Source organism: Anolis sagrei, chromosome 4 (assembly GCF_037176765.1).
Source record: "Anolis sagrei isolate rAnoSag1 chromosome 4, rAnoSag1.mat, whole genome shotgun sequence".
Classification (NCBI taxonomy): Eukaryota; Metazoa; Chordata; class Lepidosauria; order Squamata; family Dactyloidae; genus Anolis; species Anolis sagrei.
The window spans coordinates 129,130,483-129,156,984 of NC_090024.1; the positions used below are offsets into that span (position 1 = coordinate 129,130,483).

A 26,502-nucleotide genomic window follows, 5' to 3' on the forward strand; every position below is an offset into this window, starting at 1 on the left:
ACATAACTGGAATTTCACTACTGTTATAAATTGTAATGTAAATATCTGATATGCAGGATGTATTTTCATGGACTGGACCAAATTTGGAACAAATACCCGATATGCCTAAATTTGAATACTGGTGGGGTTGGGGGAGGGGGGGTTGGAAGAGTTTGGTGGGCATTGACCTAGAATTTGGGAGTTGTAGTTCACCTACATCCAGAAAGTACTGTGGACCCAAACTTGGCACAAATACTCAATATGAACCAGCTAGGACATTAAGATCATCTGGGGAGGCCCTGCTCTTGGTCCCGTCGGCATCACAGGCACGCCTGGCGGGGACGAGAGTCAGGGCCTTCTCAGTGGTGGCCCCTCGGCTGTGGAACGCCCTTCCTACAGATATCAGATTGGCCTCCTCCTTATTGGCATTTCGGAGGAAAGTGAAGACCTGGTTGTTCGAACAGGCATTCGATTAGGCAGTGTAATTGATTATAGGAACACGGAATAACGGATGATAAGATTGGATTCTGATTCTATTGATGAGACATGAATGATTTGTCAAATTGATGTTTAATTGTTGTTATGCTATTGTTTTTAAACGCTCCAATGGTTTTGGAATGTGTGTATTGAAATTGCTGTTGTTAACCGCTTTGAGTTGCCTAAGGGCTGAGAAAAGCGGTATATAAATGAAGTAAGTAAGTAAATAAATAAAATAATATGCCCAAATGTGAACACTGGTGTAGTTTGAGGGAAAGTAGACCTTGACATTTGGGAGTTGTAGTTACTGGGATTTATAGTTCACCTACAATCAAAGCATATTCTGAACCCCACTAATGATAGAATTGGGCCAAACTTCCCACATAGAACCCCCATGACCAACAGAAAATATTGTGTTTTCTGATAGGCTTTGGCGACCCTCCTCGTGTCTCCCTGAGGGGTCCCGACCCCCAGGTTGAGAAACACTACATTAAGGTATGAGTTGGGATATCACCAAAATTTGCAGTGATCTAGTGCAGAAAACAGAGTTAATATATATTGTCGGAGGCTTTCATGGCCGGAATCACTGGGTTGTTGTAGGTTTTTTCGGGCTATATGGCCATGTTCCGGAGGCAATTTTTCTCCTGACGTTTCGCCTGCATCTATGGCAAGCATCCTCAGAGATAGTGAGGTCTGTTGGAAGTAGGAAAAATGGGTTTATATATCTGTGGAATGACCAGGGTGAGACAAAGGACTTTTTGTCTGCTGGGGCTAGGTGTGAATGTTTCAGCTGATCACCTTGATTAGCATTCAATGGCTTGGAAGTGCCTGGGGGGAATCTTTTGTTGAGAGTGATTTTATGTGCCTGTTTGTTTCCCCTCTGTTGTTTTGCTGTTGTAATTTTTGAGTTTTTTAATACTGGTAGCCAGATTTTGTTCATTTTCATGGTTTCTTCCTTTCTGTTGAGTTAATATACTTTATTTATATTCCGCTCTCTCCCCGAAGGGACTCAGGGCGGATTACAGAACACATATATGGCAAACATTCAATGCTGTTAATGTTACTGAATTAATTTTAATGCTTGTTAAATTATGCAGCAATATTTCTACCACAAATTGGAATAATAAATCAGTTCCTGCATATGTTCACTAGCTGCAGTTGGTCCAAGCATATACAGTTCTTTCATATAAGCCTTTATTCCCATTTAAACATCAATTGACTGCTATGAATGATGTGACTAGACTATCCAGGGAAGCAGCCTTTACTATTTGGGCATCCCCTTGATTGTTTCCTGCATAACATTTCATGTGGGGATCTTCTCTCTTGAGATCAAAACACTATGCAGAGTTAGAAATTTGTGAAAACTCGATGACTGTATGTACATTTTTCTGTTTTGCCAGCTCTTTCATGATTTCCAGCCTGAATATACTCATTCACAAAGACAGAGTGTGACATGTATAACCTAGTAGTGCTCGCTAGGAATGGCCATTTTTCTGTTTCAGGGCAGAAGGTGGCATGCACTCCAAGTTTCCCACAAGTTTCCCACAAATAGACAATATAGCCATGTTTATGGCCATAACGTCTGGAATGTTTGTGATTTCCCTTCCTTTTTTTGTTCTTCTTTATGTGGTGTGGTATTTTCCATTTCACACAGCAACAATCTAGTGATGAGGTCTCAAAAGTGTAGCCCCACAGAAGCCAGAAATAGTTTTCATTCCGATATTGCTATACAACTCCAAGGGGGCATGAAGGCAATTTTGCCATTCTCTTTTTGTCCCTACCCTAGCCATTTTAGGCTCAGAGTAAGCCTTATTTCAAAACTGAAATAACCTGGTTGGTGAATTCTATGTCATTTCTTGATAGAAAAAAAAGTCCTGTTCTAGGACCAAAATGGCCCAGGGCTGCTCAAAAACATGGTAAAATTGTTCCTCATATATATTGCTGTTATTGTTGTTGTTGTTCCACTTTCCTCTTAAGCAAGACTCAAAGCAGCTCACAACACTAAAAACAATACAAATTACAATTTAAAACCTACAACATATAGGTATTAAAATGGAATTAAACCTAGAATCATTACAAATAAATAATTAAAATCATATAAAACCATTACAAGTTATTTTTAAATATTAAAACACTACCCACCACCTCTGGCTTATTCTTTAAAATGTTGTTCATTAAAAGACTCTCAGAATAGAAATGTTTTAGCCAACAGGGAGGGGGGGCATTCTGGCTTTCCTAAGCAGAGAGTTCCAAAGTCAAAGAGCAGCCACTGAGCAGACCTTCTCTCATACCCCTAACAAACATGCCTCTCCTGAGAATTTCAGAGCAAATTTGTACAGGGAGATAGGATCTGCCAAATAGTTGGAAATGAGCCACATAGGACTTTATAGGTCATGACCAGCAACCTCATCAGATAGGCCACTGGAATCACCACAGATCAAGGTGAATCCAGAAGTGCTCATCTAAGGGTGTGGGGAATCTGTCACCCCATGCCCCACATGATCAGACTCACTTGAGTCCCCATTCCACGGGGGAAGCGTAGACATCTCGGCTTCCCCCCATTGTTGCTGGTACAACATGGGAAGGATCCTTTGTTGCCGCCACAGTAGCATTCACTGATTCTACAATAGTCTACCCATGGAGCCCAGATGGAAGTTCTTCTAAATTGTGAGATGTGAGCCGGCGGGCTCCATGGGTGCTTACTTACTTACTTACTTACTTAGGCGATCCCTCATTGTCCGAGTAGGATAATACTCCAGGGTGGGTCCGTAAGAAGTTCATTTTTCTTTTTTGGCCACAGGGTGGTGACTCCACTGGATGCAGCAGTCCAGTCAGGGGTAAGAGAGGCAGACTGTGTTTAGGGCACCTTTTCTAGCCCCTTCCCCGTGTGGGGTGAGCAGAGTGGATCCTCAAAAGGGCTGCTCAATCATGGATACAGCTGCCAAACCACTCAGCTGCCTCAGACCTTGAGGTAGAACGACTGTGTCCATATCCACTGCCCATGTGCCAGTCTGTGACCAGATTTCACAGTCCTGCCCCCGTCGTCACTCACTGATCACCATGGGACTTTTGTTGGTTTGTTTTTATTTTCCCTGTGAAGATGCCTGTGCGTGATTTTTTTTTTAATGTGTGGAGGTCAGTGCACAACTGATCAACACGCAGTCTTAACTGGGTGAGGTTCCACGGGTGGCATAGTTCAACAAGATGGCCATGGTTTCTCAATCTGTGGCAGCCTTTATCTGCCTTCACAGCCATTGTAACATGTACCATGTTATCCTCCGCCTGCTCTGCCGTTGAGGTCTTCGATCTTCGGACTGTGCTTGGTCTGGAACCTCCCCCACGGCCACTCCTGGGAGTGCACAACTCCAGTCATTGTGCCCGCAGGTTCATTGCAACACGCAAGCCCCCTCATCAAGGCAAGGTGACAGTCCATCGAGGGGGAGGTATCTCCATGGGTGACCTATTGCTGAACTGGCATGTACCGCTGATATAAGCCCTGTCTGATGAGGTTGCAGGACTTCGAATTGTGCCTGGAAACAAACTGGCAGCCAATGGATTTATGGCAACAGTGGAGTTATGAACTCTCTATAGATAGCTCAGGTTAACAATCTGGGCACAAATCTTCAGACCAGTCGAAGTTTCCAAATACACTTCAAAGGTAGCACCACATAGAGTGCATTACAGTAACCCAAAAAGGATATAACTAAGGCATGTAGTGCCATGGCCAGACCTCGTATCTCAAGGAATGGGTGCAGTTATGCACAAGTTGATGCATAAGTAATGCTCAAGATGGGTGTTGATGGCTTTTTCTTGACAATGAGTCCTGGCTGGGAAACAATGGGTGCTGAAACACTTCGATGGATTCTCAGGGAGAGACAAAGGCAGGGTATTGGGTATCTCCATGACCTTTCCAGCTGGTCAGGGATTAATTCATTCTTGGGTGTAAGAGTTTATTGTTGGCCAGAAAGGAATTGTCACTGAGCGATTGTGCTAGCTGTCCAGAGGAGTAATGGGATTAGCCCTGTGTTTTTCCTGAGTGGGTGCTTGTGCAACTATGTATCTGGAGCAAAGGTAGTTTTTGGATGTCGGCTGGATTATATTTCTGGGGGAAAGATCACTCTCAGATTTTAGTCAGTGGGACCTTTCATGGCATCTTCCTTGGTCATGGGTTTTGGGGTCTTTTGGAGTCCCAGGTTTTGATAACAAGAGGAAGTGTAACTCCATCGTGCACAGGCTGGATTTTTCTTCCCTGATCTGCCTTCTGACTGACCAGCACCTCTGTGTTGCCTGAATTAACTTGCCCTCATCCAGTCCATTACTGGTTACTGGTTTAGGACAGGGCAGCCTGCTTAGCTTTGGGTGGAAAGGAGTAATAGAGCTGGATGTCAGGGCAGTGATTCTCAACCTACCGAATGCCACACCCCATAATACAGTTCCTTATGTTGTGATGACCCCCAACCATAACATTATTTTTGTTGCTACTTCATAAGTGTCATTTTGCTTCTGTTATGAATCGTAATGTAAATACTTGATATCCAGGATGTATTTTCATTCACTGGACCAAGTTTGGCACCAATACCCGATATGCCCAAATTTGAATGCTGGTGGGGTTGGGGGGTAGGATTGATAATGTCATTTGGGAGTTGTAGTTGTTGGGATTTATAGTTCACCTACAATCAAAGAGCGTTCTAAACTCCACCAAGGATGGAACTGAACCAAACTTGACACACAGAACTCCCATGAGCAATAGAAAATACTGGAAGGGTTTCATGGGCATTGGCCTTGAGTTTTGGAGTTGTAGTTCACCTACATCCAGAGAGCACTGTGGACTCAACAATGATGTATCTGCACCAAACTTGACAGGAATACTCAATATGCCCAAATGTGAGCACTGGTGGAATTTGGGGAAAATAGACCGTGATATTTGGGAGTTGTGGTTGCTGAGATTTATAGTTCACCTATAATTAAAGAGAATTCTCAACACCACCAACGATAGAATTGGGCCAAACTTTCCACAGAGAACCCCCCTGACCAACTGAAAACACTGTGTTTTCTGATGGTCTTTGGTGACCCCCTCTGACACCCCCTCATGACCCCCTCAGGGGTCTCGATCCCCAGGTTGAGAAACACTGACTTAGGGGATGTTTTGAGGCATTGGGGATGAAAAGGAGAATGTTTTTATGTCTATGTAGTGGGAAGGCCAGCCTGTTAATGTGTTCCTTGAACACCTTACATATGCCCACCCATGGTCTACAAAAGAGAACATCTACATTTCAGAATCAACACAATTTGACACCAAATTAACTGCCATGGCTCGGTGCTAAGGAACAATACGCGTGAGCCTCTAAAATCTAAAGTTTGTGACAGATACTAGAATTATTTATGTACTTCAGTGTTCTATATAGTACATATCAGGATGGAAATTTTAATTCTCTCTAGGAGGAGAAGAGCATGTTCAAAAACTATAGTATCTCCAACATGTTCAAGGTTTTGGATTTTAATGGCATAAATAAAATCCTTGAGCCATTTCATCATACCTGCAATGTCACAGGCAAAAGGGCTCCTTTAAATCTGGATTTTCATAACATTTGTTTTCATTAGCTGAGAATGCTAAGGGAAGGCTAGAATATGAGGAAATAGATGGCTTCTACTTTCAGTACTATCAATCCTGCACCTATTGTCAGCACTAAATCCACTACAAATAATAAAAACAAACCTTCCATGCATTAAATCTGGAGCAGTCCATTAAAAACTGTGTACACAGTGAAACAAATAGATGATTAAATAAGGCCTGTAACAGTATTTCTATAATATACCTCTCTAAATAACATAATGGAAAGGGCCTATTCAGCGCTGATTAACCTTGGTTCAGGAAGATCATTTATATCAAATCATTATGCCTGGCTGATTAAAAATGAATTAATTCCTACAGAAAACCATTTCCAAACATTGCCTGTCCTCATAAATCTTGCATGGAACTCATAGAGGGAAAGAGGTCTTATGATCTCATCAGATGGGCCAAATTGCCCATTGTATGCCGGTGCCTCTTCATTTTTGCCACGGAGCCCACCAGCTCCCATCCCACAATGTACATCTATTTCTGCCAAAGCTCCATGGCAAAAGTGAAAAGGAACTGGCATACATCACTGCTGCTGTGGCAACACAGGAAGCTTGCCATGTTGCAGGCCCCGGGAGAATTACCATAATCCCTTTACTTAATGTGGTAAGTCCATATATGCAAAAATGTGTATTGATCAGTACAAATCATGGATCGGCAGTGAGTCATACATCAATGCAAAGACTGAGGGTAGCTTCGAAAATGGTCTAGTATAATCGACCTGTTCCATGCCTGGATGGGAAATTATTGGGACCTCCTGGAGATGTGCCTCAAGGTCTCCCCATTGCAATGAAGAATGGGGTATAAACAGAAACAGGAATGCCTCTTGGTGATGTCTCCAAAGTCACCAACTATGCCATATTCCTTCCTAAATCAAGAGTTAGAATCATAGAATTGGAAGAGACCTCATGGGCCATCCAGTCCAACCCCCTGGCAAGAAGTAGGAAAATCGCATTCAAAGCATCCCTGACAGATGGCCATCCAGCCTCTGTTTAAAAGCTTCCAAAGAAGGAGCCTCCACCACACTCCAGGGCAGAGAGTTCCACTGCTGAACATCTCTCACAGTCAGGAAGTTCTTCCTAATGTTCAGGTGGAATCTCCTTTCCAGTAGTTTGAAGCCATTGTTCCTCGTCCTAGTCTCCAGGGCAGCAGAAAACAAGTTTGCTTCCCTCCTCCCTATGACCTCCTCTCACGTATTTATACATGGATATCATGTCTCCTCTCAGCCTTCTCTTCTTTGGGCTAAACATGCCCAGCTCTTTTAGCCACTCCTCATAGGGCTTGTTCTCCAGACCCTTGATCATTTTAGTCGCCCTTCTCTGGACACATTTCATCTTGTCAATATCTCTATTCAATTGTGGTGCCCAGAATTGGACACAATATTCCAGGTGTGGTCTAACCAAGGCAGAATAGAAGGGTAGCATGACTTCCCTGGATCTAGACACTATACTCCTATTGATGCAGGCCAAACTCCCATTGGCTTTTTTTGCCACCACATCACATTTGTTGGCTCATGTTTAACTTGTTGTCCATGAGGACCCCAAGATCTTTTTCACACATACCAGGCATCCCCCATTCTTTGTCTTTGCATTTCATTTTTTTTCTGCCTAAGTGGAGTATCTTGCATTTGTCACTGTTGAACTTCATTTTGTTAGTTTTGGCCCATCTCTCTAATCTGTTAAGATTATTTTGAATTCTACTCCTGTCTTCTGGAGTATTGGCTATCCCTCCCAGTTTTAGCACAGCAGTAGGTACTTTCTCCTAGAAGCAGAAGAAAGCAGTACAGAAGAAGCACAGAAATGACTAACTAGAGCTGATAGCCAGTATTGGTGAATGGATTGAGTACTGGGCCTTGGCAGAGGAGGCTGAATTCAAACTCTCTTTGTAAGGGACCCCAAATCTGAGCCCCTGTTGAAGGCCCGGTCGCAGGAGGCAAACAGGCAAAATGTCCAGTCTTAGGAGAAGATCAAAAGCAAGGTTTTATTCCATTATGGCCATAATGAGACGGATCAGCCATACCGAACATGCAGGTCACAGTACTTGAAAAAGGCTGCCGTGCCACACACCCATTGACCACACATTATATAGGTTTTTCTTATCTATCAAGAGTCTACTGCACATGTTTTCTGGGGCAAATTTCAGCCCAGCCCAAGCCTCAGCCCTATTCAGTTTGCCCTAACTTCACAACTAGCTTATCTATTGCAGAACACACAATTTCTTGGAGCATTTCCACCCTGCTGTTGACATGTTGCTCCTTCTCTGCAGGGAGTGGTACATTTCTTCTTATTCTGTTACCAAAGCAAATCTACTATAGGTATCGACGTCCTTCATCTTCACTCATGAAGCTTGTTAGGTGACTAGGCAAGGCTAAAGCCTTATGACAAGCCACCCTACCTCACAAAGAGTAAGCACACACCTATGGCAGCCTTGCATAGAATGGAGGAAGGACATTATGAACATGATCAATATCATGATGGAAGTATTCCAGAGCTTGCACTCTCTATTCCAAGCAGCATTTTTATTCAGAGTATCTAAACAAGTACATTACACATACTAAGATCGCAGGCAGATTGTATCCTTGGGAAAAATCATCATCGGCAAAGCATGTGTTTAGTTTTCTTCTACTGAGCAAAGCATATGATTCCGGATGGTAAATTGCCCCCCTGACTGGTATATAATGAATGTAATTAAACTGCATTTAAGTGCTCTCTGAGGTCTTCCCTTTTTCAATGTGGCATTTCCTATTTTGCAGTCTTGTAACCACTTTATACCAGAGGGTTTTTAATGCAAGAGAGAGCTTGATCTCATAAAACTAGTGTTTGAAGCATGCTACAGCTTGAGATGAGGTTGAGTGGAAGAATTTTGGTTGGGAGTTAAGAGACAAAAATGGACAGAAGTAGGAATCAGATGTTTAGAACCATTCCAAAGCTTCCAGTTGAACTGTGTGGCTATGACATCCAGCAGTCCAACAGATTTACAGAAACTGATAATGAAAGTAATTTTGCTGGGTTCATGAAGCCCATTTAAGCTCCCTGCAAATTGTTTCCAATTTGTCAAAATCTGTATGTAATGGAAATGGTCTACTGGAAGGGGATACAGAAAGTGCTGTTCAGTGCTGGTTGATAGAGTAAATTATGCTGGAGGAGATTTATACAAAATTTAAAAATATATATAATGCAAACTATGAACTAGGAATGGAAAGAAATTATGTTGAAGCTGAGATCTTCAATTCAAGTATCTACTTTTCACCTCTGAGATTTTGCTGCTGGATAACCGGCACCTTGTCTCAATCTTTCATGCATCTGCATGACTGGCGATATATTTTAAACAGACAGAATAATTTAAATGTGCACATTTTTAAAAAGTGTGAGTAGCTGAAAATGCCTATCTATATAAATAAAAATGTAATGTTCGTTTGTGGGATTAACATAACTCAAAAACCACTGGACGAATTGACACCAAATTTGGACACAATACACCTATCTGGCCAATGAGTGACCATCACTCATAAAAACACTGAAAAACACAGCAGAAGGGACTTGAAAAGCCAAACAACAAAAAAACCATTACAACGCATGTACAAACCACATATATATGCGCAAACACACATAGACACAAATATATACACACACAAAACACATATAAACAGAGTGGACCACAGCAACGTGTGGCAGGGGACGGCTAGTGATAAAGAAATATATAGGGTTGTTGTAGGTTTTTTCGGGCTACATGGCCATCGTCTAGAGGCATTCTCTCCTGACATTTCGCCTGCATCTATGGCAAGCATCCTCAGAGGTAGTGAGGTCTGTTGGAACTAGGCATAGATCCAGTGAGCCTGTGATGTTTTGAAAGTCCTTTTGGCTGCAAGAAATTGTGGGATGGTATCCGTGTCTCTGCAGCGTAGGAGGAAAGTCAAGGAGCACAGTAGATGTGCTTTCCTGGTCCTTAGTTTTTCCAATTTTCATGTTTTGGAACAGTTTCCCCCTGTAGAGATGTTCAATGTATTGTCAAAGGCTTTCATGGCCAGAATCACTGGGTTATTGTAGGTTTTTTCGGGCTATATGGCCATCGTCTAGAGGCATTCTCTCCTGACATTTCGCCTGCATCTATGGCAAGCATCCTCAGAGGTAGTGAGGTCTGTTGAAATTAGGCATAGATCCGGTGAGCCTGTGGTGTTTTGAAAGTCCTTTTGACTGCGAGAAATTGTGGGATGGTATCTGTGTCTCTGCAGCGTAGAAAGGAAAGTCAGGGAGCACAGTAGATGTCAGGAACTAGAAGCCTTAATTAAAGCCAAACACAGAATAAGAGTACAAAACACAGCTTTATTGAACAAAAATAGTCTTCAAAGCACTTAACTTCAGTGCAAATAGTCCCAGTAGTAATTTGGCATCAAAAGCAAAGCGATACCATAAACAAAAATATAACCCGGATTATAGCGCTGCCTTATAATCCGGATTAAACTCAAAGTTAAGCAAATTGCTTGAAAATTAGTAGAACACAAAAACGCAGTCACAGCAGATGGAAAAACAAAGTCCCAAAACAAGGTGTTGTTAAAGAACAACGTAATTAGAGTTCAAAGTCCAGATAGCCAAAAGCTTTGATCAAACCGTTCTGAAGTCAAGCCATACGTAAACAAATGCTGGAATGCAGGAATCACCGAGGAGCAGGAAAGCAGGAACACACGAAGCTGCAGCCCAGGACCCAAATTCAAGAGTTGGCAGTACAAAGAATTATGTCCGATAAAGACACTTTGCCTTCTGCGAATTAGCATGCAAACAGAGCCCACTTTTATCTCAAAGTTCTTCCTCAGAGCTTGATGAGCTCCCCACCCTCTCGTCATCACTATCAGCTGCCCCCAACCCTGCAGCTGAGTGCCCATCCCTCCACCTCTGCCAATTACTATCAAGGTTCAGATCCTGCCAAGAGTCACCTGGCTGCCAATCCCCAGTGAACCCCTCAAATTCCTCACTAGAGGTGGGTTGATTACAGATGTCCCTTATTTGCTGCACACGGGTCCAATCCAATTCCTCCTCATCCATATCACTCTCAGACCCAGAACTCCTGTCAAACCCCAGGAAATCCTCTTCATCAGTTGGTGCACTAAGTATTTCCCAGATGCGTTTCCTTTGTAATTCCCCCTCAGACTCCGGCTCACGAGCAGCCCTTTTTATACCTCTGCTCACCTCCCCATCCCCCCATCTCATAATCAGAGAAGCCTGGAAACGTGTCAGTATCATTTGGAGCCATAATGATTTCCTTAATGTGCTGACGCTGCTGTTCTCCCTCTGACTCCTGAGGAGACCTTTCCACCCTGCTACCAGGAGTAACAACTCTATCAACACACTGAACTACAACAGTAGATGTGCTTTCCTGGTCCTTATTCCTGGTCCAGGTTTCATTTTATTTTTATTGTCAAAGTGTAATACTTTACATTTCTCCGTGTTGAAATTCATTTCATTATCTTGGAAACTTTAATCAGAAGTATAGCAAAGGTGAAAGGTACGTATTAATACATCAGAATTTAAGTGGCTCTTGAAAAGTTTATTTTGCAGATGTGAAAGGGAAACTATATTTTCCAGAAATTGTGACCATGACATAGCCTACTAGCAGAGTGCCATATAGAGCCTCAGTTTCCCAAGCAGGGAAGGCGTCTACCCGCCTTCCCTTGTTTTGTAGTTTGCAACTACTTTTGCAATAGTCAGGCTGATACAAAATCCCAGTTGGAATAACGGGGAGAAGGTGCTTCTTCTGGAAAGAGTTTGTAATCTCAAGAGAGGACGATCTGGTGTGATACGGAATGAACTGAACCAGGCCCATAGCCAGGATTTCGTTTCGGGGGGGGGGGGGGAGGTGGCTGATTTTTTTTCAGAGGGGGTTTCAGGGGGGTTGAGTTTCGGGGGGGGGGGATGAGTCTGAGTGAAAGAGGGTCTACCCTAGCAAACCTTTTGTATCATTACCCCAATACCTCCATGCATATGGGATATATTGAGTATGGTGATTAGATCATGATATGAATAAACATAACAGTTTAAATAATGCACCAGTAAGGCCTTTTCGCGAACCACCATGAGAATTTCGGGGGGGGGGGGGGGGCTGAAGCCCCTCAAGCCCCCCCCCCCCCCCCCCCCCGGCTACATGCCTGAACTGAACCCCTGCTTGATTTGGAATTCACTTGCAAAATGTATGCCAGACATAGGTTGTCTATCACTACTGCTGAATGATCAGTTTGGCTGGTTCTTTCCCCGCATTCCCTGGCATCATTTTGCCTGCACAAAAGACATTTAGCTTTAGAGCTACAAAATATTTGCACACTGGCTGATCTATATTAAAAATCAACATTCCAAGGATGTTAATTCATTGTCAAAAGGTCAAATACGTAAAAACCTGAATTAAATCTAAGCAAGGTATCAAGATCTCTTTGTTATGTTTACAGAATCCATTAATAACGTAAGCCAGAAAAATATCAATATTCTAAAAATGCACCAAAGCATACACCAAAGATACCAGATCAATATGCCACAAATGAATCAGATGTTGCAATTGCTCAAGGTGTTGAATTAATCATCTAATGAAATCTATAAACAGTGTGCAACCAGTAAGGAAATCCCATAAACCTTATGCCACTTCAGAAAATAACGATCAGAGTGCAATTTTACAGTGATACCAATTGCACTAAGATCAGACACTTTATTCCGCCACCTTCCCAGTATTTTAGCTTTCAAAAATTGTTAAGACTGTGACTTAACTGAGTAAGAGATGCATTCCCACAATGAAATACAAACAACCTTGGTCTTTTCAAATACCTTTCACTGCTCTGCATTTAGGTGGTAAATGCTATCCTTGAAGTGGAGTTTGGAAGTAACTATTCTGAATTGCTTGGTGATTTGCAATTGGTTCTCTCCCCCTCCACATATTTAAGACATTACAGCTACAACTTATCAAGTAGGCATTTAACTCCTTTTTGGTGTTCTTGTAATTTTAGTTACTTTATTTATTTATTTATTTATTAGACTAGTCATGTGACCATTTCAAAATACAACACAAATAAAATACAAGGTGTGTTATAAACCTCAACTCAAAATATTTTTGCCCTGAAATTCGGTGATGGACAAGATTCCTACCGCTTTGTTATCTCCTCCATTATACCATCATACGTAAGTCACCAAGAGGTCTGTAACCTGTCTTCTATTATACTAGCGGTCCCCTGCCACGCGTTGCTGTGGCCCAGTCTGGTGATATGGAAAATAAAGTAATTAGAAAGTGCTGGTTTCCAATAAATGTCTTTATGCTTGTGGGTAAACAGTATTTCTTGATGTTTCTTTGACAGTGTTGACGTAGAAATTGTCTGGCTTGCCTACTCTGGAACAGGCAACATATAATTGTCCATCTTTAGGAGTCCCTTTCAAATCTATAATACTTTATCTGTGTGTGTGTGAATCATATATATCTATCTATATCTATGGCTGGATGGCTCTCTGTCAGGAGGGCTTTGATTATGTTTTCTTGCCCTGGTGAAGGGAGTTGGACTGGATGGCCTTATGTATTTTCTTTTGGTCATGGGGATTCAGTGTGGGAAGTTTGCCCCAGTTCTGGCATTTGTGGGATTCATTCAGAATAGTCTTTGATTGTAGGTGAACTATAAATCCCAGTAACTACAACTCCCAAATGTCAAGGTCTATTTCCCTCAAACTCCATCTGTGTTTATATTTGGGCATATTGAATATTCCTGTCAAGTTTGGTCAAGATCCATCATTGTTTGAATCCACAGTGTTCTCTGGATGTAGGTGAACTACAACTCCCAAACTCAAGGTCCATGCCCACCAAAACCTTCTAGTGTTTTCTGTTGGTCAGGGGAGTTCTGTGTGCCAGGTTTGGTTGAATTCCATCATTGGTGGAGTTCAGAATGCTCTTTGATTATAGGTGAACTATAAATCCCAACAACTACAACTCCCAAATGACAAAATCATATTTTTTGAGTGATGGTCACTCCTTGTGTAGTGAGACGTTTTGTTGACAAATTTGGTGTGATTGTGTAGTGAGACGTTTTGCTGACAAATTTGGTGTGATTTCGTTCATTGGTTCTTTTGTTTTTAAGGTACTCATTATGCACAGAGCATTTATATATAGATAGAGAGTGGACTCTTGGTGTCTACTGGGATTTGGTTCCAAGGCCTCCCGTAGATACCAAAATCTGAGGATGCTCAAGTTCCATTATATACAGTCGTGTACTAATGTAGCAGCAGATAGGAGAGACAATACCATAAGCGATCCTTTCTGGAAGCAGAAAAGGTACGTTTTTATTTTCAGCTGAGACTCTGGTGAGGAGTTGTGTTCAAAAGCAACCAGAGTGAGGATAAAGGCATTGACTTTCCTTTTTATACATCTTCAAATGCAGGCAAACAAAGAAACATGCTTCTATATGCATAACATCATCTGTACGTCACCTTTAGCATCATAGAAATATCAAATACGATCTTCCAACACGCAAGAGGCATGTCTCAGTATTTTTTTTTCTAAAGAGCAGCTTATATCCATCAGGGACCTACTTTTGACCTGTTAGGAGGGAGGGAGATTCCTTACTTTTAGAAGTAAGAAGGTATGGTCTGTGCTATGTTGTACCAGTCTCTGTATAGATAACATGCCCCTTTCTCCTCCCCCTTTCACACAGATCTCCTTCAGCATTCTTTCTGGCCTGTCAGCTTGGCTTCCTAATACAAAGAGAACCTGATTTTTCTATATTTCAGTGCTTGTAATGTATATACAATTTATATGTATCAATATCTATATTTCCAATATCTCCCCATCACTAAAATGCTGTCCTTTATATAAAATGCCAAAATCACTTTTATATATTAAAAAAAATATTGTCAAGCTGTAGGTAGTTGAATCCATAGATGAAGAATGGCAATCTGGCTGTATACGGTATCAGATCTTATCCTCTCTACATGTTCAGTCTTTGCTTTGCTTTTCGAGGATACAATGAGTGTTGTCATCATTTCCTGGTGTCACTGACTTTTATTTCACACAATTCTGCATGATAGAGAAATGTTTTTAGCTGCAGTTTAGTATCTTCCCATAGCTCACAGATGAGCAGCAACAGTACTCACATCTGGTGACATTAAAAGCCATAGTCCTTGATAGCACACATATTATTTTATAGCTACAATCTCTTGTTTCCAAGATCCTCTCACACCATAATCAGACAAGCATTAACTTTTGGCTAAGAATTACAGTGTCCTTGAAAAGTCTTTGTACAGTGTTTACTCAGTTGGTCATAATATAGAGCCTTCTAATCAAGGTGAAAGAAGAAAGTGCAAAAGTTTGATTGCAGTTAAACATTAAAAAAACCCAAGATTCTGGCAACCAGCCTGACTGACAACTGGCAAATAGAGGGAGATAGCGTGGAGGCAGTGACAGACTTCGTATTTCTAGGTGCAAAGATTACTGCAGATGCAGACTGCAGCCAGGAAATCAGAAGATGTTTACTTCTTGGGAGGAGAGCAATGACCAATCTTGATAAATTAGTGTAGAGACATCATACTGGCAACGAAGATCCGCATAGTTAAAGCAGTGGTATTCCCTGTAGTAACTTACAGATGTGGACAGGGGCGGCTCGTCCATTATGCGAAGTAAGCGGTCGCAGAACACTTTTTTTTGCCAGGGGCGCAGTGGCGCCTCTGTAAATGCCACTCGACTGCCACTTGAGGAGCGCCCCCTCAGCTCACAACAGCCCTAGCAGTCCAGGGGGAGCCTCGGCTTTCTTGCCTCGCTGCCGGGCGATCCTCTTCCCAAAGGGGCCGGGCCCTTGAGCCTCGCCTAGCCCCTCTCGTTCCTGCTCCACCCAGCCACCGGGTGCGCGAGCAGAACCGGCGCTCAATCGTTTTACGCGTTCTATCCCTTCCCCATGAGTGGCTCCCTTTCCCGATCCCCCAGCGCTCCACCCGCCTCCTCTCCTCTCCCCAATCCGTGGGTGGGCCAAGGGGTGGAGCCGCTGTGCCTGGCCCGCTTCGGGTCCGGAGGCGTGTCTGAAGACCCCAGCGTGTGCACCAAAAGTCGCCTCTTCTCCTGACTTTCTCTTCAGCCAAGAGAGAGAGAGAGAGAGCCCCTCCGGCTGGAGGTATCTCCCACCTCCACTCCCTCCTTTGTTATTGCGCCTACCTTCAGGAAAGGTGGGCATCTCCACCTCTCTCTCTCTCTCTCTCTCTCTCTCTCTCTTGGTCCCAATGGCTGAGGAGAAAGTCAGGAGAAGAGGTGACTTTTGGTGCACACACCGGGGTCTTCAGGCACGCCTCTGGACCCAAAGCAGGCCAGGCAAGGGAGCAAGTGTGGCAAGTGTAGTTACTGGGGTGTATAGTTCACCTACAATCAAAGAGCATTCTGAACTCCACCAATGATGGAATTGAACCAAATATGGCACACAGAACTCCCACGACGAACAGAAAATATATATCAAGGATTGGTTGGGGTGTGGGTGGGGGGCAAAATACTGTTTGCTTACCATTGAAAATTACCTAGGGCCGCCTCTGGATGTGGACCATAAGGAAGACTGAGCGAAGGAAGATAGATGCTTTTGAACTGTGGTGTTGGAGGAAAATTCTGAGAGTGCCTTGGACTGCAAGAAGATCCAACCAGTCCATACTTCAGGAAATAAAGCCCAATTGCTCATTGGAGGGAAGGACATTAGAGGCCAAAATGAAGCCTTCCCTTCTTCAGGCTAAACATCCCCAGCTCTTTAAGCTGCTCCTCATAGGGCTTGTTCTCCAGACCCTTGATAATTTTAGTCGCCCTCCTTTGGACACATTCCAGCTTGTCAATACTTCTCGTCAATTGTGGTGCTCAGAATTGGACACAATATTCCAGGTGTGATCCAACCAAGTCGGAATAGAGGGGTAGCATGACTTCCCTAGATCTAGACACTATACTCCTATACTCGGATTTTTTCCAAAATGCACACCCCTACTAGTTACAGTGGAAGTGTATTTTTTTTAAAAAAAAATCTCTTCCTAAATGCAAAATTTATTCTTTTTGACTAGAAAGATGTAATCCTTTCCCTGTCTTTTTGCTCTCTCTAGGTGTCTCAGAAGTGTTGACTTGGTAAGAAGGCTGCTTGCTTTGGGGAACTGCATCAAGAAGTGAGTCAGAGAGGTGAACATCAAACAGGCCATTTCAGCAGGTACAGACTCTTCTTGATTTTTCTTTCTTATCCTTCAGACTTTGCACTGACATACCATTTTAGTTCAAGTAAAAAGTCCTGACAGTACATGTGGAAGACAACTCTGGTCTCTCTGTACTTCCTTACAGAAAACTCCCATAGTTTTAGCTGCAAGATTCATATTCCTTTGGTGTTTTTGTATTTGGGGATATTGTGGAGGCTTATCTGTGCTTAAGAGCTTTGTGTACCTTGTGACACATTGAACACAAAGGACCAACAGATATATGACAACGCAATTGCAAAACTGGGAAAAAGTGGGAATGCAGTAGGGGGTGGGAAGCACTTACAAATGGCCCAAGCTTAGAAAAATACATTAAAAATTATGAATAAGTTTCATGCTCCCCCATCTGTTAGTTACTAATATAGTAATAATTTTTTGAAAAAGAACCTCCTAATTTGCCATTTCTCAAAGCTATTTTGGGAAGAACATTTGAATGTTATAAAGCCTAAATAAAGACACGAAGGATACTCTCCTCCAGTCTCCTCCTTGTATTCCCAGCAACCATTGTAGAAAATATAATCTGGCTTCATTACATTTATATAATTGTTGTTGGAAGGTATTGGTCACAAAGAATCACTTACTTTAGAGTTGTCGGAGTAAAAAGCTCTGCTTCGTATGCATTAAAGTGACAGAAGTCACCTCTAGTTTTCAATTTGGCAAGTTAAACCGCTGACCTGAGCTGCTGAACTTGTTGACGGAAAAGTCACAAGTTCAAATCCGGGGAGCAGCATGAGCTTCCACTGCCAGCCCCAGCTTCTGCAAATTTAGCAGTTTGAAAAAATGCAAATGTGAGTAGATCAATAGGTACCACTCCGGCAGGAAGGTAATAGTGCTCCATGTAGTCATGCCGGCCACATTATCTTGGAGGTGTCTATGGACAACACTGGCTCTTTGGCTTAAAAATGGAGATGAGCACCAACCCCTAGAGTTGGACATGACTGGACTTAACTGTCAGGGGAAAACCTTTACCTTTACTTTACCTTAAATAATTTACAAATTTTGCAAAGACCAAAATGCATGCCTGGAAAATTTGGATTTAGCAAATTATGCCGGAATGGCATTGGAGCCATAGTGACCTCCTTCTCTTCTCCTAAAACACCAAAACAAAGGTGATCTGATGATAAGAAAATGGCCAGATTAATTTTCACGGAGACCAAAACTGAATGCCAGTGTACAATTTAGATCACTAGGCTGCAGGAACTAATTCTACTGATTTATTTGTCGTGTCAGAGCAGCCAGTCAATTATATTACATTCCTAACAGAACAAAGCAAACAGACAGACAAAATACAAAATTTGTGAGTGCCCCTGGTGTTGCCGCAAGAAGGTCCTCCATTGTGCATGTGGCAGGGCTCAGGTTGCATTGCAGGAGGTGGTCAGTGGTTTGCTCTTCTCCACACTCGCATGTCGAGGATTCCACTTTGTAGCACCATTTCTGAAGGTTGGCTCTGCATCTCGTGGTGCCCGAGCGCAGTCTGTTCAGCACCTTCCAAGTCGCCCAGTCCTCTGTGTGCCCAGGGGGGAGTCTCTCATTTGGCATCAGCCATTGGTTGAGGTTCTGGGTTTGGGCCTGCCACTTTCGGACTCTTGCTTGCTGAGGTGTTCCAGTGAGTGTCTCTGTAGATCTTAAAAAACTACTTCTAGATTTAAGTCGTTGGCGTGCTGGCTGATACCCAAACAGGGGATGAGCTGGAGATGTCTCTGCCTTGGTCCTTTCACTATTGGCTGCTACTTCCCGGCGGATTTCAGGTGGTGCAATACCGGCTAGACATTGTAATTTCTCCAGTGGTGTAGGGCGCAGACACGCCGTGATAATGCGCCATGTCTCATTAAGAGCCACATCCACTGTTTTAGTGTGGTGAGATGTGTTCCACACTGGGCATGCATACTCAGCAGCAGAGTAGCACAGCGCAAGGGCAGATGTCTTCACTGTGCCAGGTTGTGATCCCCAGGTTGTGCCCTTCAACTTTCGTATGATATTGTTTCTAGCACCCACATTTTGCTTGATGTTCAGGCAGTGCTTCTTGTATGTAAGAGCACGGTCCAGAGTGACTCCCAGGTATTTGGGTGTGCTGCAATGCTCCAGTGGGATTCCACTGATACAGAATGGGTAAAGACGGCTGTTCTCTATGGTTTTTCTGTCTCCAAATGCACGAGCAAGTAAGCTGTTGCAACCTAGAGGATTCTAGGGAGTCCTTAGAGAAAGTTAGAACATCAGCGACAGTTTTTGCACTAGATTTGCCTGGGATTAAGATGAGAAAAAAAGAACTCACTCTGCTAACATCTGGAAGCAATAGTGCTAACAATGTTGTTTTTAATAAAGTACCTAAAGATGGCAGTTTTTACGTAACTGGTAATAAAAACTTCTTATTGTGCTCACTCATGCCAGGTGGTGCATGCTTTATTCCTGCTTTACCTGCTCTCTGATGGACTGGCACAAATCATTTTTTGAATTATTTACTAACCTAACTGAACATTTCCCGAGCTTCAAAAGCTGATCATAAAACATAGCCCACATCCCTACCGTGCTCGCCATAATTCTTTGTGCAGTGGAAGTAGAAACAAATCTGAGCATCCTTTTAATTCCTGAGGTTTCCAGATGTTCTATATTTCTTTCTTGCCTGTGTGTGATACCCACTGTAGATATGATAAATGGCTGAAACTGCGCCAAACTCTTCTTAGCATGAGTTATTTTGCTGGTATGCTTTCTTCTTTTAAATATTCTCCATTTCCCCACCCCCCGCTGCTGCATTCTGCAGAGAAGCTTTTTATCACTTTAAGAAGTTTCCATGACAAAATCTACTGCAAAGTGATGTTAAAGTTGGTGCTCATATCTCACCCCGTTCACAGGGCAAAAAGGGCATTTGCTCCAAACATTAGCACTGCATGAAGCAGGTGAATGCCTACTCCTTGGGTTGACTGATTTATTTATCGTGTCATCAGCAACCAGACCATTGTATTACATTTCTAACAGAACAAAACAAACAAACATAAAAAAACACAAATTTTCCAAACTTGGTAGTTGATTAAATGTCCTTTGACCAGTATCTGGCCACTTGGAGTGCCTCTGATGTTGCCGCAAGAAGGTCCTCCATTGTGCATGTAGCAGGGCTCAGGTTGCATTGCAGCAGGTGGTCAGTGGTTTGCTCTTCTCCACATTCGCATGTCGTGGATTCCACTTTGTAGCCCCATTTCTGAAGGTTGGCTCTGCATCTCGTGGTGCCAGAGCGCAGTCTGTTCAGCGCCTTCCAAGTCGCCCAGTCTTCTGTGTGCCCAGGGGGGGAGTCTCTCATTTGATATCAGCCATTGGTTGAAGTTCTGGGTTGAGCCTGCCACTTTTGGACTCTCGCTTGCTGAGGTGTTCCAGTGAGTGTCTCTGTAGATCTAAGAAAGCTATTTCTTCATTTAAGTTGTTGACGTGCTGGCTGATACCCAAAGAGGGGATGAGCTGGAGATGTCTCTCCCTTGGTCCTCCCACTATTGGCTGCTACTTCCCGGCAGATGTCAGGTGGTGCAATACCGGCTAGACAGTGTAATTTCTCCAGTGGTGTAGGGCGCAGACACCCTGTGATAATGCGGCATGTCTCATTAAGAGCCACATCCAATGTTTTAGTGTGGTGAGATGTGTTCCACACTGGGCATGCATACTCAGCAGCAGAGTAGCATAGAGCAAGGGCGGATGTCTTCACTGTGTCTGGTTGTGATCCCCAGGTTGTGCCAGTCAGCTTTCATATGATATTGTTTCTAGCGCCCACTTTTTGCTTGATGTTCAGGTAGTGCTTCTTGTAGGTAAGAGCACGGTCCAGAGTGACTCCCAGGTATTTGGGTGATGATGATGATGATGATGATGATGATGATAGTAATAATAATAATCTGTATAACCCACCACCATCTCCCCAAAGGGGACTTGGGGCGGCTAACATGAGGCCAAGGCCAAAAATAATACAACATAATTAGACATAGAAAACAACAAAAATACATCATAACAAAATATATAAAATAACAAATAAAATAAACAGAATAAAATAGCATAGTAAAATCAAACACAAAGGGCGGACCAGACATATGAGATAAAACATTAAAAGGTTAAAACACTGGATGAGATAGGAATATATATCATGCTTTATCATGAGGACAGTTAAAGGTGGAAACAAACTAATGAGTTGAGTGGTCACTCTCCGAAGGCACACCGGAAGAGCCAAGCTTTTAACTATTTCTTGAAAGCTGCTAGGGTAGGGCTTGCCTGATCTCCCAGGTAGCAAGTTCTAAAAATGGGGGGTCACCGTGGAGAAGCCCCTCTCTCTCGTTCCCACAAGTCGAGCCTATGATAGAGGGAGGGCGAAAGAAGGGTCTCTCCAAAAGAGCGAAGGGATCGTGCAGGTTTGTGGTAGGAGAGTTGGTTGCAAAAGTAGGTGGGTCCCAAACCATTCAGGGCTTTATAGGTGATGACGTGCACCTGGAATTGGGACCGGAAAATGAACGGCAGCCAGTGGAGCTCCTTGAACAGGGGGATTGACGGCTCCCTGTAATTTGCCCCAGTTAGAAGTCTGGCTTCTGAGCATATGGATGAAACATTTTATAGGAGACTGCAACCAGTAGAATTCAGAAATGGGGTATTGGAAAGCTGACCTATGGGACCGTGAATATTATTATGCTAGGTCACACAATAAGTATGGGCTTTGCAGAAGCGGTCCTAATCCCACCTTTGCTACAAATGCAGAAAGTTGCCAAAAGCCATAGTGGTTCTCAGTCTTTATCCCTCAAGATTTTTGGACTTCACTTCCTGGAATCCCTGCCATCGGGCCATGTTGTGTGGGGCTTTTGGCAACTCAAGGCCAAAACTTTTGGAAGACCATAGAAAAGTAAAATATGTGATATATAAGCCAACTCTTGTTACTATTTTCATTATGAAATAAAATAGTATTCTACCCTGTTATATTTGAAAGAAGGAATGCAATCTATATAGATCAAAACATAGGGTCCATCCAGATAAGATAGAAACACCAGATAGTCAATGGCTTTATTTCTTTGTGTTTTTCTTGTGTGTTGGAGTTGTTTTTTTAAAAAAATAGCTGCATGGCATTTCCCCCATCCTGAAATATTGCAAGGGAATTCCCAGCATTTTAAGGACTTTTTATTCTCACTTTCCAGATCAGATTAAATTAACCCAGTATTTCCTTAAACAAAATGTAGCTCCCTATAGCTGGCTGGTTGTGTTAGACCTAGCTAATATGGTTTCTGCCAAGGAACGTAGTGACTGTTTCCAGGACTGCAGATTCAACAAGATCAAGCAAGGAAAGAGGGAATGCTAGCAGTAAAGGGGAAATATCACAATATCATAGAATCATATTTATTTATTTATTTATTTATTTATTTACAGTATTTATATTCCGCCCTTCTCACCCCGCAGGGGACTCAGGGCAGATTACATTGTACAGATATATGGCAAACATTCAATGCCAATTTGACATACAATGTATACAGACATACACAGAGGCTATTTAACCTTTTCTGGCCGCCAGGGGAGCTGTCACTTTCATCGTCCATCTGCAACACTGATGAAGTACTTCCGCATTCCACGCATGCTTTTGCTGGAGTGCTTAGCTGGAGTCTTTTTTATGGCCTCATAAATTAGTTAATTTAGCCTCCCCACACAAGGTGGTACCTAATTTTCCTACTTGACAGATGCAACTGTCTTTTGGCTTGCAAAGGTTGACAACAGGCTACACAATTAGTTGGAAGCCCACTCCAACCCGGGCTGGCTTCGAACTCATGACCTGATGGTCAGAGTGAACTTAATGCAGTTGACACTCAGCCAGCTGCGCTACAATCCTGGTCACTGGCTGTCATAAAATAATGACAGCCAGTAGTTGGTCAGTTCAACAAGCCGTTGCATTGCAGGGACACCCCCTGGGAGGGCACTGTCTATGTGGAAACAATGGTGTAGATATGCTGATGAATTGTCCAGTTGTGTCCAGCTGTGCAAGAAAAAAGTGCAAGACCCAAAAGACAAAGGAGTCATTTCCAGACAATCTTGGCTGCTGGCACTAAGAAGTAAATGAATCTGTATCTACTAAGCCCCTTCTTCTATAGAAGTTGCAGAATCTCGGCTTCAAGCTGAATGAACAAATGTCCTGGGCATATGTTGTTAACAAAGGGCTCACTGTTTGCATATACACAAACGTCCTGATAACTGGGTTGTTGTAGGTTTTTTCGGGCTATATGGCCATGTTCTAGAGGCATTTCTCCTGATGTTTTGCCTGCATCTATGGCAAGCATTCTCAGAGGTAGTGAGGTCTGTTGGACATCCTCAGAGGTAGTGAGGTCTGTTCCAACAGACCTCACTACCTCTGAGGGTGCTTGCCATAGATGCAGGCAAAACATCAGGAGAAATGCCTCTAGAACATGGCCATATAGCCCGAAAAAACCTACAACCCAGTGATTCCAGCCATGAAAGCCTTCGACAATACATTGTCCTGATAATTATCTGGTTTGGAAAATGGCTAGAAGGATTCTGGCCACAGTTCCCTTTCCCAAAAGATTAAGGAAACTGGGTCACAGAAAGGTGGCTGCCTTCAAGTTACACTTTGATACATACATTAGAAATTGTTTATAACTTCATATAAGGAATTGACAAAGTATATAAAGGATGGAAGTTACACAAAATCATCAAACTAATACATTTTATTAAGGTGTTAGAATTGATAGTTTGTAGAACACAGCTGCTCCTAGGTCTATTCTGTAACCTCTAGCAATTCAGAATTTTGCAACTCTGAATCGTGGAAAATAATATAATAAAAAGGAAAAAATCATATATTTGCTTCAAGACTCTTGATGAACTAAATTGTAGTGTATAATGGCTCAATAACAAAAGCAACATACATGGTTCTTCACTCTCCACTTCTCCCCTTTTATCCTAGTAATGATTTCTTAGCCTTCAGCTGAAAGATACCAGAGCATAGAAAAGTTGTTTTTGAGGTCTACAGCTCCTCAGCTCCCACGCGCATCAACCAGCAGATCATAATTGCTGGTTGAAAGATTCTGCAAAGTGTAATCCAAAAAGTAAAACTCTTCAAAATTTCAATTAGATTAAGGCCACCTAGTAAACTTCATTGCTCAAGCAGATATTTGAACATATATGTCAGAAAGTCTATATTTTTTGATAAGCATGTCAAATTCATATGTCAAACCATGTAATTACAAGATTACAGTTTCAGAACAGCCATTTAATTGGTTAATTAACTAAGGCTATAGAATCAAGTGAGCCCCCGGTTGGATAGTGGGATAAACACTTGTTCCGGCAGGACCAGGCCCGTAGCCAGGATTTCGATTCGGGGGGGGGGGGGGCTGAGTTTGTTTCGGGGGGGCTGAGTCCGAGTGAAAGAGGGTCTACCCTAGCAAACCTTTTGTATTGTTACCCCAATACCCCCATATATATGGGATATATTGAGCAGGGTGATCAGATCATGATATGAATAAACATAACAGTTTAAATAATGCACCAGTAAGGCCTTTTCACAAACCACCATGAGAATTTCGGGGGGGGGGGGCTGAAGCCCCCCAAGCCCCCCCCCCCCCGGCTACATGCCTGGGCAGGACTGAAGACTGACAGGTTGGAAGTTTGAAACCAGGGAGAGTGCAGGTGAGCTCCCTCTGTCAGCTTCAGCTCCCCATGCGGGGATATGAGAGAAGCCTCCCACAAGGATGGTAAAACATCAAAACATCTGGGCATCCCCTGGTCAACATCCTTGCAGACGGCCAATTCTCTCACACCAGAAGTGACTTGCAGTTTCTCAAGTTGCTCCGGACACGGAAAAAAATAGAATCAAGTTGCAACTTCAGATTTCCTGAGCGTGATTTAAACAACACAGTGATCTTTTACTCCTCTTCCTGTGGGATTGTTTACCATTGCACTTTCGTATTAGTGGGGAAAGCATCAAAAAAGATCTGACAGAAAAGACTGAGTTTTTGTATGACATTTCTAGGGTCACATGCTCTGTTTGCTTGAATACACAAAGTATTTGTGACATTGAATTGCAATAGAGAGAAGAGCAAATGGTGAAACTTGAGCTTAAAAAAATCAGAATTAATATAGACATGCAGGGGACCCAATGCAATCTAAAATCCTCAGTTGCTTTAACAGCAGTGAGGGGATTGAATTGAAAGTGCTTGGGTTTCCAACATCTCCATGTTGTTTGTGGCCAGGAGGACCACATTTCAAAGCCAGAAATGACAGAAGACGCTTGGAGAAATGTTCTTCTGGGGAAATGCTTTATCTACTTTTCTTCCCTTATTAATAATCAACTTTAAGAGTGATAAATTGGAACAGGATGAGAAATATTCAGGAAAGAAAAAGCAAAGATGCCAAGACATAATAAACCATCAATAAGATGCCACTAGGAGCAGGCAAATAAAGGAGGATGAAAGCTATTTTGCATACAAGAGTGAAGAAAGAGTCAAGGAAGGCAAGAGGATACCCGGAGAGGGGAAAACAACAAGATACAACAAAACTAGAGATGAGAGAAATTTGGGAATAATAGACTATCCAAAACAACTAAAACAGGAATTCTAAGCCGACCTATCTAGAGAGGTAAGATACTGCAAGAAGAGATGAAAAAAACCCTACTCAAGTGGCAAACATTAGTAAAATAGCAGGAGAATTATTGGAATTACATCTAAGACATGAAGAAAACCTAAACAGATTACTAAGAGATCAAACAACTACAAAGTTGGAAGATCAATAAAATAGGGACAGGTGTTGAAATATCCACATTCACAAGTTCTTGGAGAAACACCAAAACAATCTCCTTGAGACATTTTTGGCATGGTGCAAAAAAAATAAATCTCGATATTTTGATACAAAGGGATGTCATTGAGAGAATACACAAAACCATTTTATTAGATCCTCATTGATTAAAATATGGGAGAAGTATAAAGCTAAATTCTACCAAAAAACACCTTTATGGATCTCTCCTCTCGAAGCAACACAAAGAAGAGAGCTGGGATGGGAGAAATGGCCTAGGTACAAAGACATCTTAAAGAAAAATAGGGAGGTATACACAATAAAGACATTGGAAGAAATCAGAACAACATATGGAGATATATCATGGTTTCAATATAGACAGCTTAATGAAGCCTTTAATAAAGACAAAAAAGTAGGTTTCGAGACTGGAGAAAAATATCGGGAAAAGATTATGATCTCGGGAAAAAAGGGGAT

At 42.5% G+C, this 26,502-nt stretch overlaps 1 protein-coding gene across 5 annotated transcripts in view; it reads left to right on the forward strand.

The window, feature by feature from the left end:
• TNR (tenascin R) overlaps positions 1–26,502 on the forward strand; it is a 745,794-nt gene that overhangs the window by 377,495 nt on the left and 341,797 nt on the right. For all 5 annotated transcript variants that reach the window (XM_067467656.1, XM_060774408.2, XM_067467655.1 and 2 more), the window contains one exon: positions 17,146–17,246. The gene's annotated coding sequence lies outside the window, so the exon portion shown is untranslated. The remainder of the gene's footprint in view (positions 1–17,145; positions 17,247–26,502) is intronic.